The sequence below is a fragment of the Pinus tabuliformis genome, chromosome 5_2 (genome assembly GCF_031772625.1).
Source record: "Pinus tabuliformis cultivar Carrire ecotype Pingquan chromosome 5_2, CPIR1, whole genome shotgun sequence".
Lineage (NCBI taxonomy): Eukaryota > Viridiplantae > Streptophyta > Pinopsida > Pinales > Pinaceae > Pinus > Pinus tabuliformis.
In genome coordinates this window covers 308,249,179-308,262,461 of record NC_142306.1, presented here as the reverse complement: position 1 = coordinate 308,262,461, position 13,283 = coordinate 308,249,179, and positions in this window count along the sequence as shown.

Genomic DNA, 13,283 nt, shown 5'->3' with positions numbered 1-13,283 from the left:
ATCCTTCATACAATTCACAATCTCATCCATACGCAGGAAATAATTAGCTATGCTTTCATTACTATGCATCTTAAGAGTTTCATACCGGATTCTGAGAGTTTGAAGCTTTTCTCTTTTTACCTGATCATCTCCTTCGTAGCTTGTGATGATTTTGTCCCATATTTCCTTAGCTGATTTGAGATGCATGATCTTCATAAATTATGATTGTGTCAAACTACTCAATAGGACAGTAACAGCTTTGGCATTGAGCTCATATTTCTTTTTCTCTGCTGGATCTGTAGGAGTTGCTGAAGGGAATTTGTATCCTCCTTCTATGATTCCCCAAATTTCTGCTCCAAGTGATTGTAGATATGCAGTGGTTCTTATCTTCCAGTGAGTAAAATTGTTCCCGTCAAAGATTGGTGGTCGGATGTGTGCTTCTCTTTCTGGATTAGCCATTCTGATGGATCTTTTCCTTCAAGCGATCAAGCTTCCTCTGAAGGACCTGCTCTGATACCAATTGTTGGAAATAATACTGAGAGGGGGGGGGGGTGAATTAGTATTATTAGATCAGTAAAATCTTTCCAATTTCATACTCAGAAACATATACGCTACTTCAATTAAGTGAACCCGCGTGTACACGCTACTGTGTCTAATGCAACCAGCGTATATCTAGAGATCTTATAATTCAGTTAGCTTAATCTTCAGTAAATGCATCAGAACATTATTAAGCATATTAACAATAAACAGGTGTAGTATAACAGAACAGAACATCAAACAAGAGCCACACACATGAACACCATGATATAAGGTGGAAACCCAATGTGGGTGAAAACCACCTGCTGCAATTCGTCTCTTTCTTCTTTAATAAGAAACTTCTTTTACAATGTACTGGTGCAGCCCTTTACCAGTACGCAGGCTACAACCTGCAGAGGGCTACAACCCTCTCTCGTTTTCCAACTACTTCTGGAAGGGAGCTACAACCCCCTCAGCTCTTGTACTAGCCGATCCATTTACTAGTACGTAGGTGCTGACCCTACAACCTTCTTTCCTTCACGGACCACGTTTCATCAATTTTCAGACTGGATCCAAGAGTACAAAACAAACATTACTGCAATACAATCATCAACTTATACTTGCATCATAATTCATTAAACAACCCAATACTGAATCACTGAAACCCTGTCATCAAGAACACAGAACCCAAACCAGAGCCCTGAACTCTGCAACAACCACTAGAATAAACAGAAACCTGAAATATCAAATATTATTATGCATACGCTACTTCACTGTACCAAAACCGCGTGTATACATGCTTTCTCCAAAGGCAACCCGCGTGCAGATCTAGAAATAATTACTTATGCCTTCGCTATTAGATCCGACCCTTGCCAAGCGTCCCGAACAGATAAACAACAATACCAGATCTTCTCACTTCGTCAGACACACCTTGCTTGCTCCCACTTGCCTAATGATCTTCTCCTTATATAGCCTTAGGCCCTTTACAATACCACGGTCCAAAACCATAGTAACACAATACCATCAGCTTCAAAACTAGGGATCAACACATCCGTCGAGACACCATGGTCCAAAACTATAGGCACAACTTCCAAGGAATAACCGCCACGGACCAAAGATAAGTTTTCCACATGCACGCTCTTTTACTGAAGCCAACCTGCATGTACACGCGACTTGGTATATAGCGAACCTGCGTATACGCGACTTGGTATATAGTGAACCTACTTGTATACGCGACTTGGTATATAGTGAACCAGCGTGTATATATTTTCTCTTCATACTTGTAGTCTGATCATCAATTCCATCTGCACTATGATTTGTCATCAGTGTGAGTTGCCATCAAGGACAACACTTGTCTCATAATGCCAACAAAGAGCAAATATGTGTTATGCAGTTAACTAGCTTAGTCAAGCGATGGTTAGGCCTACCAAGTTGTATTGGAATATGAAAAAGCATGTATTGAGATACCTCAGAGGCACTACTCAGTTTGGGTTGTGGTACAGACAGATAGAGGGAGTGAAGCTTCAAGGCTTCACCGATGTAGATTGGGCGGGGAATCCATCTGATAGGAAGAGCACATTAGGAGGGATATTTAGTATTGGGTCAACTACAATTTCTTGGTACAGTAGGAAACAAAGATTGGTTACACTCAGTTCGGTAGAGGTAGAGTACATGGCTGTAATTCAAGCAACATGTGAGGCTATCTATATGAGGAAGATCCTGGTTGGTTTGTTTGGTCAATAGATGGATCTGACAATGATTTATTGTGATAATCAGAGTTGTATCAAACTCTCTAAAAATCTAGTTTTTCATGATTAGTCCAAGCATATAGATATCTGGTATCATCATCTTAGAGCTTTGTTATTGAGGTGGATCATGTTGTTAGATTACATTCCCATGAAGGAAAAAGATGATGACATCTTGACAAAGGCATTGCCAAGATGTAACTTCAAGTTTCACAGAGACAGGATCAGGGTAGTGGATAATCCCTTTCTTGTTGAGAGGGAGTGTTGAGAAATGGCGACAAGAAATTCCAGTTTAATTTTTCCTTGAATTAAACTATGAATTAAAATAGAATTCTTCTCTCATAGCAATTTGAAAATAATTAATTAAGTTTAATTAACTTATTCAATTTAGAAAATTCGAATTGGAAGTCTTTTAGAAGACATGTATATGTTCTCCCTAACTTATAGGAGTTAAGGATGAGTTATGAATGAGTTGTAATTAGTTAACTTAGTTTATTGAGTTAAGTCCAGTTAAATTATTTCCAATGAGTTTCAGGAAATAATAGTTAGTAAATATTCAGTTGGGACACTAGTGACCTAATTAGTGCTACTCTAGTTAACTGAAGATTCCACCATCAGAAACTCATGCATGTTTATTCTGAGAAAGACCCAGTTGAGACTAGAGTGCAGGGATAGTGTACTATTTGGTTTAGTTTTTTCTGAGTTGCACTGATAGTGCATGCAATCAGGAACTGATCCTTGCGGGATTGATCTAGTTTTAGAGGCTTTATTTCCTTTTAAATATAAGATATTCTTCATAGGAATTACACATTGGAATAGAGACTTGGAGAACATGTGAAGAGGCTAAGCTTTGGCCTTGAGATTGCTTATGAGTTGGAGATTGAATTTGCTGAGTGCTGGGATTGTTCTAGAGAAAACAAGCATTGTAATTTCATCTTGATTTTCTAGATTAATACAAAACAAATAGTGGGGTTTTGAGCTATGTATTTCCATGGATATTTATTGTGTTATGTTCCTTTGATTCTCTTCCTCTATTGATTATTGTTTTCTTGATGTTTATGGGCTTCCGCGGTAAAGAGTATAATTAGATTCTTGTCTCTTGTTTTAGTAGATTACATGAGCTTGTGAATCTACAGGATTTTCTACAAAAAGAAGTTTACAATAAATATGAACAAAAGGCTCTTTAGGTGTCAAATTCCATCTCATGTTAGGAAATCATTCTGAGCACATATACCATCCAACGAGTATCCAAACATGTATACTTTAGCTTTTTTTCCCTTAGGAGGATTCTTTGCATTTTTTGCATTAATCCTAAGATGTTGAGCCAAAACATCTGACCAATTGAACATATTCCCCTCGTTAACAATTTAATGCAACAAGTAAACCAAACCTTTAAGGAATGTTTTAGTACTCTTTTGTCTATATATCCTATAGCATAACACAATCAAGTACCATAACACCCTTAAGAGAGATCTAATCTTGTAAGTATTACTAGGTGCCTGGTGGAACTTAGTTGGCTCTTTCACCCAAGTCTTGATAGCATCCTTGGTGCTCAAATAACTGGTGTCTGCATAGAAGTGTAAATCCACATATGCCTCTAGCTTAGGCAAGTGATACTTCAAGTGAATATCATGGGATAAATATGAAGCAAGACGTTGCCCACTGATACTGTTGAGGGTCGTGATCTTAGTATCCAAGTGATATAAGATCCATTTCATGACATATTTACAAGGTAGGACTGGGAAAATGTAAGAAACTCTATGAAAACGCGACCATTGGATGTTTATGTATACATGCCTGTCGTCTAGATTTGCCTTGAAATCAGTAGTTGTGAATGAATATTCCATGTAGAGTTGAGTATCAGATAGGATAGGAATGGTAACTGAAGTTCTTTCAACCACTTCATCGATACTACTCTCTGTTGTTTCTTTTGAGGCTGGTCTCTTTGGAGGCATGATGATGGATACTGATGAAAAATAGATGAGCTCAAAACCTATAGTACCTGTAACCAAAATATGCACTCATGGAAAAATCAAATTAGTTTAAGAAGTTTAGTTCATCAATCAACATTAAAGCAACAACACACTGACTAAAGAGAAGGATTACATAGCTTTTGGTCTCTAGGAGAAAAATTGGGCTCTTGAATTGTGCACTATGTAGTCTCAACAGAGAAGGATGGAGCTTGAGGCTTGAGACTGTGCAATGCACAACCTCAGTTGGGCAAGAGAGGGGAGAGATTGATCATTTCGTAGACTTAGAGGTGAAGGTTGAGGATTGAGGCTTGGAAATACGTAATGTGTAGCTAGTTAAGCCAGTGGCTATGCACTAAGTAGTATCAAGGGCCAAGGGATAGGATTTAGCCTTGAATTTGTGAAATACAAAGTTGGAAAGGCAACAACTGCTAAAGAATTGTGTAGTTATTGCATGGAGAGAGAGAGAGAGAACAAATTCAATATCTGATGTTGAGGAAATAATAAGTGTAGATCATCCTTAAGGTAAGTTAGATCAATCAATAACATGGGCCAGAAAATATCATGTAAAAGGAAAAACATGCATGCACAAAATGACCCAGCAACGACAAAAACTAATAGGCAAATAGAAAGAAGGCGATGCGACACTTATAAAAAACTGAAAAATGGAACAAAACAACACTTGTACAAGCTAATAATAATAGAAATTCTAGCTACCATGAGGAGAAATGGGTAAAATAACACTCATAGAGGAAAAAACGACAAAAGCGATAGAAAAAGCAGCAAAAAGCGACACATGAAAAAAATTTGATCTTAGACTTTTGTGATCGATATTTATTCTTTGAAATTGACTTTCAAAATAATCACATCATCAGTATTTGTTGGTCGACATTTCAAACCCTCTAATGTGGTTCATCCTCAGGACCAAGTTGAAAAAACCAATCTATCATAAGGATTAAATAGCAAAGATGCATCATGTTCTAAAATTAGTTGTTAAAAAATAAAAATAATTTTAATCAACATAAAAATGTTGAGGTAGAATTTAGATAAGTATTTAATAAAATATTAAAAATAATTTGGTTAATACAAAACATTTTAACCCAAATAAGAACATTTTAGGTCCATATTTAATAAATAATCAAGTAAAAAAATAAGAGAATTAATAAACAAAAAAGTAGGAAAGAAAAATTATATTGACTAAATTAATGATAAATTATTATATTTATATTAAATAAATGTAAAGGACGGGACCAAAAATATAGTTTTATTTTTACATAACTATATTTTTACATTATTATATAAATAGTTATATAATATTATTGTATATGCTATTAAATTCGAAAGGAAAGATTAACAATTGGACCCAAAAAAAAAATAAAATAAAAAAATAAAAAGCAAGAATAAAAATGTAAGGTTAATTCAGAAATAAATAAAATTAAAATAGGTCAAAAGAATAATTAAAAAAAATAAAGAAAAATGATATTATTAAAAAAAATCATTAAGGCACAATAATCATTTAAATTATAATAGGAAATTAAAAGAATGATCAAGGAGAAATGGGATCAATAAGGGAATGGTACTAAATGAAAAATATAAAATAAAATAAAATCGTAAAAAGGGAAGGATAAACCTAAACAATCAAGAGGAGAGGGCATGAATTTAACTTTTACTCAATTTCCAACCATCATGCATGTTGATATTTTTTTTCTATTTCTCAATTTCAAATGCCTTTCTCTATCAACCTAGAAAATCATTGCAAACCAAGTCCAGAGATCCTTGATTTCATGGGGAAAGATAGATATCCAATTTCAAGTGTGCAAATGAACTCTACAAGTGTATCTTATATAGATCCATCCCCACGGGGTTCGGTTAGGGTTTACAACGTGCATGCCTAAAATCAAGGAAAAAGCGACACTTGTCCTAAGTTTGAATATATAAAATTTGAGCCACTTGTAAAAAAATGAATTTGCACTCCTATTTTCTAGGGATGGTCATTATCTTACTCCGCTAAACTACACATTCCCACTATCAGAAGGAACTATGTAATTCCCAACCACAAGGGATTGTTTAGTTCACTCTCTTAGTGGATTGCATAGTCTTGACTCTGAGAGGGAGATAGCGTGATTTGCATTCTCAATGAATTTTTGTCTTCAAGATTTTTGTAGTTTTGATCCTCAAGGATAGCGTAGTCTTTAGTGATAAAGAATTACATAGTTCTTAGAGGGAAGCCTAACAATTGATGCAAGATCAATGTGGAAGTTGGCTTGTGTTTAGAAGTTGTTTAGTTGTTTTCGACAAGACTTTGTCATTATCAAGACAACCTAATCAAGTCATAAAAAGAACTACATGTGGAGATAAGTATTAATAACACTAGATAATCAAAAGGAATACTTGACAATATTCAAGGATAGGTTCTTATGAATAGAGGGTAGGCTCCAAGACCAAGGCATATGAAATTTTTTGGAGGGGGGTTGTAGCAGCTACAACACTTCCCTACTAGATTCTCTGACTTGGTATCAAAGCTAAGGTGATGAAGATAAGGAAACTTGGATATATTCTTGATAAGAGAAGGTTATTTGTCGAAAAAGGATCATTTGGTAAGGACCCAAGGAAGGGAATATGGAAGAAAACCTCATTATATTCAAAAGGATCAAGCTCTCATTGAAGGAAGAAATATTACTAGATCAGTATTTCAAGTGAAGGCCTCATCATCTGAAGAAGGACATCTATTTCTCTTAAAGGCTCTTTTATTTTGAAGGAACATCTTAAAGGAAGATTTCTCTATCTTAAGAAAGAATATTGATCTCTCTCTTAGAAGGATCATTGCAAAAATGTTCAAAATTGGATAAACTAATGCTCCCTGTTTATTTCATGACATGTGCTTAATTACCTCTAATGTATCTTTAACTTTGGTGATGTGTATGTTTACTAATACCCGCATTTTTCGGTGTAATGGCAATCATGGTCCCAAGAAGTGGTATTAGAGCCAAAGGTCTCAAGTTCAAATCACACTCAACTCGTGTTGATGGGGGAGGATTGTTGGAAATTAGATAAACCAATGCTCCATGCATGTTTCATCACATGTTCTTAACAACCTCTCATGGATTTGTTAACTCTGGTGATGTGTCCATTTACTAATACCTACAGGTTTTGGTGTAATGACAACCTTGATCCCAACAACCCTTTAAATTGGTCCCTTATTTGTGATATATTCATAAGATAAGTGGCCATGTATTCATCTTTTGATTTCCTTATTCTATATAGTTGATTCCTCAAGGATATCTTCTAGCCTGAGTACTTATAAAGTATAATTTCACCAACTTATCATACATAGATTTTGATGTCTTCAAATCAGCAACAAAGGGAACAAGACGATCCTTTATGGGTTCAATGAGAATTTTTTGTGCCTTCACTTCTCCCTTATTGTATTTTTCTAACTCTTGAGTCTTCTCTTTGTATGGTTAAGTAATTTCATCAAGAACATATTCCATTACCTCATTTTCTATGAGTATCAAATCAATCCTCTTCTTCCATGCTAGGAAGTCTGTTGGCCCAATGAGCTTGTTACTTTCCTTGAAAAATGTAGCCATTTGATATATAGATTGAGACATAGAATAAAATATGATATTTACTTCTCAACCAATATTCCTCCTTCTTGATGATGTCTCCAACTATCTTGATGCTTTTAATACCTTCAAAGAGACTTCAAAGATGCCCTAGAATGATGAATTCATGGATTCCTTTAACAATAGTGTCTTCAAACAAATTCAAAGAGTTGATGATTTTCCCAAGATTCTTTGATGCTTCCTTTCCTTCAAATATGTTTTCTATAGAAACTAGATCACTAGTAAGAGGGGGGGTAAATCAATAGTAATAGCAACTATATTACTTTATAAAACAATGTCAGATTACCAAATATACTCACACACGAACAATATTAACATATTTGAATATAAAATCAACATAAAATCAACACATAAAAACCACAAAAAGAATGAACACAAGCATGCACAATAAGACACAAAATATTTCTAGTGGGAAACCCCCTCCAGGTCAAAAACCAACCTTGTTTCTTCTACGTTGCTCAAAATATTTCATTATCTGTCAAGAAATTTTCACATAGTATTAAACTGGCTACTATTAGTAAGTAAGTCTCTTCCTCAACTCATGACTTTGTGGACAACCATCCACTGGAAGCCTCCACAACCAATAAGCCTTGCGCACTATTGGACTATGGAGAAAACTACTTCCTATACTATTTCTTTTAGAGTCACCCAACTCCTCTCCTCTATGTGGCTCTCGTTTCAAAATGTTTTAGATTGGAACCATTGAACTGCTCAACATGAACATCACAACAACAATCTCTTCAAAGTACAAAAACAAAACTTCCAACACTATCTACAACAAAACCTCAATCAATACATCAATCATTGAATCATTCTCTCTAAAACAATATTACTACAACAACTAATATGATCACAAACATATCAACAACACACACACACACACACACACACACAGATATATATATATATATATATATATATATATAGATATATATATATATTCAAATGAAATTATGCCCCTATAATCACAAATGCATTAGTCATGCAAAAAAGCAACTACACAATTCTATTTCTCTCTGTCATATTGAATTTCCCTCTAATCAACCTTTACTACAACCTCTTCATATTATGCATCAAATTTCATATCTATTTCTTGCATACAAGACTCTATTATATCTCTAAAAATATGTGTGACAATCTATAACTATATTATTTCTCTCTCAATTATCTCCCAATGGCATGCTCTCACACTCATAAAATAACCATCCAAATAACCTCATAACATTTTCCTATTTGTAATTTGTTGATATGATTAAATTTGTAAATTCTCCAGGTGATGGAGCACTCAGGAACTTTGTTCATACACTTGATTTGATCTGGATTCAACTCCTTAACATGATCTTACCACTAGCTTCACTTAATGAGATATATTCTCTGCTTTAATCATCTTCTAGAAGTTAGTTAACCTTTTTCCAACCTTCTCATGAAAATTATTCAACAATATAATTGGAAAAATCAATAAAACACCTGAGATGCATGAAAAATGTAGAGAAATTATAGTTTAGGCTTCAGCCACACCAATAAAACTAGAAAATATTGGTTGAAAATATTTCACCCATACACATAACACTGGAAAATCTTGGTTGAAGGCTTTCAACAACACACATGTGTTACACAACATTTTGTCATTGTCCCAGTACTCCCTATTCCTTGATCCTGGAGGACCTCTACAGTGAACCCTACATGCTTTCCCTTCATGAAGAAACTCCCATTGTGTCCCTCTTCATGAGAAAAACAATTCCCTTTTGCACCATTTCCCCTAAAAATTCTGTTTAGCCCAGTTTACAAGATCGACGCTAATGGTCCTTGTCTTCCTCACACCGATATGTAGGGATTAACACTAACCTTAGCGTCAACTGGAGTGACTGAGCTTTTTTCCAGTTGTGCCAGTCCTCTTATGGAAAGTTTTTTAAATATAGAGCTGAAGCTTCCAGCTCTAGAAGCTTCATAACGGAAGTCTGGTAAATGGTTTGGCCGAATGGGGTCGAGGATGTCAGTTTGGGCTCCTTTCCCCTATAATGATGGAACTACCTCAAGGGATAAGACCTTCTCCCATGAGAAGAGGATCCATCTCCCATCCATTCATCCTATATAAACCTCCCTTTTTCCCAAGCACAAGCTAGTGTTAATGTTGGTGTGCTAGTGCTAATTAAGTTTGGAGTAAACAACAAGCTATTCATAGTTGTAGCTCTCTAGTTGTGTGAAGGAGAAGTGTGATTTTGGTTTAGTGTGAAGCTTAAAGGGAAGAACCTTAAAACTATTTTTGTTGAGGCCATCATGGAATGATAGCAAAAGTGTGTGGGAACCTGGTCTTGTCAGAGGAGAACGGAAACGTCAAGAAAATGGTTGTAATCTCTTCTTGATTCAATATATATGCAACTATCGATTGATTTCCTACATGATTTGTCATCTTACATGTTCATGGATTAATGTTTCTTGACTTGTTAAGTAGGTTTAATTACAATTTGTCTATTATCACGGTTGTTTTTTTCTGTTGTTTACTTGTTTCAAGTGCTTGAAAAAGGAAGCAAGAGATAGCTACAACGAGCAAGCAAGGACATCATCAAACGAGATAAGCATACTAAGAGGTAGGCCCTCTAAATTGGTTCTAACCTAAGGAAATATTCCATAGAATGTATCAATTGTGGCTAGACCCATTATCAAGCTAGAGGAATTTGTTTGTGTCCGCACATATAGGTTTACTTCACCACAAATTGGAAACCATACTGGGGAACCAATCCTTTTGTCTGTCTTAGATTTCATGATTTTGTGTGAATGTTTGTAGTTCCACTTTTTCCCTTTAGTTCTGTTTCTTTTATCCTACTTACTGGCCTGAGTTTGAAATTCATAGTAGCAGATCTGGTCCCTGTTTCAATTTTTTATTTTTATTTTTTTCTTGGCTCCCTCTATCAGCTTGTTAATCCGTTGATAGTGGCGTTGATCAATGCGATATGCTGAGAAACAGTCACGCCGACCAGCCTCTGGTGCTTGTTGTTAGTTAGGCAATCATGTTGATGCCTGTAAGTGAAGATTAGGGTTTGTCCCCAATCTTGGCCAGTGTGTTTTTCTCTTATGATTTCAACCCCTAAGTCTTTTAGACCATTTTCTCCCTGACTAGAAAGCTAATTTTCATTTGGTTTTGTTTGCTTGTTGGATTATCTTTCTACTTGATTTCTTGAGTCATTGGGTGGTCAGTGACACTAGGGCATCTAGACTATTGTCCATTCAGCTATTTGTGAACTCAGTGAGTCGAGTTGTAGGTGTACTTACTCCGTGCTTTTCATTTGCGGTCCTTTCACGACTTTGACCTCCATTACACAAGTTTGAAAGGTTTAGATTTGCTTGTTTAAACGCCTCTTTTCCAGCATGGATTACATTGCTTGTCTTGTTGTTGGTAAATTTGGTGCTTCCTTGTTATGAATGAGCTTGTTGGGCTCTTAATTGGTCATTATTATTACCACTTCTTAACATTCATTTCATCTATTTCCACTATTCTTTTATCACATTCTTTACCTTAATTTATTATATAATTCCATTTCATACTCATTTACGCTCTTGCAGATAAATAATATCTGATCTCATTTATTTTTAATAATTAATTATTATTATGCATGATTTTTGTTTATTCATTCGTTATAACCTCACGCATGATTTTAGCCTCCAATATCTCTTTCAAATTGCAGATTTGGTCTTCAACAGATAATTAGATATTCCAACTCAGGAATTCACTGGCATAAGAAGTGACCATTTTGCGTTGGATGTTTTGGGCAAATGCAAGTGAATCTGGAAAACTCGAGACATGGGTTTTATTCATAATGGACCAAATTAGTTACATAATGAGCCGTTTTTAGAAATTCGATTTGTATTCGGAGAAATACAAGGTTATTAGAAGGACATATTTGCAGATTTGCTATTGCGGCTATTTTCCAGAATTCCCCAAATTGTAATAACCAAATTCGACTTGTTCCAGCTGAATCATGATGGACAGATCCCTTAGATCTCATCTTGAATATTGAGATCAATTTGTTGTAACTTTCCTTTGGATGTTTGTATATTTAAAAGACACAATTCAGAGAGAAAGGGGAGCTAGCTGATGTAAGAATTGAGCCTTGTAACAATGGAACTCTTGTTAATGAAATTTCCAGACTTCTGATATTTTTCTCAATATGTGAGTTAAGCACAACCCTAACCAGGGAGTTGGGCCCACTCTTCTGATCAGGTGCTGTGCCTATGCCCTTTTTATGTATATTGTTTTACTTATTGTATTTTATTTATTGCTGTTACAAATTTCCATAGGTTGTTGTGAATGCTTTTCTTTCTGCAATTTAATTTCCATTAATGTTACAACGATGCTTTTATTTGTTAATCACGAACCATTGATTGATGTAGATTGTAACCTTGCCTTTGCATATACTTTTCACGTTACCTTGAAAAGAGTACGCACCTGGATTGATAAATTAATGTAGGAAATGGGATTGAATGATTTTTTCATACTTAGACACCAACATTTTGGCACTGTTGATGGGGAAGGCTAACAAGGTGCAAGACATGATCTATATCAACCAAAGGGTCAATCTCTCATCTTGGGGAGGGAATCTTCCTTGACACCCTGCTCCAGGTCCTGAGCGTAGTTAACTTTCCTGCATTTTTGCTTGTTTTTATTTTATAGGATCCAGTCTCTCGTCTTGGGGAGGGAAAGAGTTCTCTCACCCTTCTCCAGGTCCTAAGCTTAAAATTTTTCTTGCATTTTTGTTTGTTTTGATTTTGGAAAAACTAATCTCTCGTCCTGGGGAGGGAATGGTCCTTTGACGCCCTGCTCCAGGTCTTGAGCTTTATATTTCCTTGTGTGCATTATTTTTTTTGTTTGGTTTCTTGTTCTGAGGAGGGAAGGGTCTTTTGACACCCTACTCTAGGTCTTGAGCTTTAGATTTCCTTTCAAATTGTTTTTTTGAATAATTAGGAAGAAAAAGGTAGAAATTTGAAAAAAATCTTATCATTTCACTCAAAGTGGTGATGCAAGCACCACCCATTCCACTAACAAATTGACAGGAATATCTGAAGGAGGAACGTCAAAGCGGAACATGAAGAACATCTTATATTATGGTCAGAAATGGCTCACATTGTTACTTTTGAATTCCCTATTAGAGATCTAGAAGGAGTCACACAAATGCACATAATTCCTCCATCTTCTCTACCAAAATTTCATGGTTTGGATAATGAGGACCCAAATACATTCTTATTTGAATTTGAAGTACTTTGTAGAGGATATTATTATTGTACTAATAATCAAAGGTTGGAAGTGTTTCCTCTTACTCTAAAAGGAGCAGCTCTCCGATGGTTCATGAGCCTTGGTGGGAATTGCATCAAAACATGGGAGGACATGAAAAATGTATTCTTGGGGAAGTAACAAGACTAGTTCAAAGCCAATGAAGATGTTTTTAGTGTGA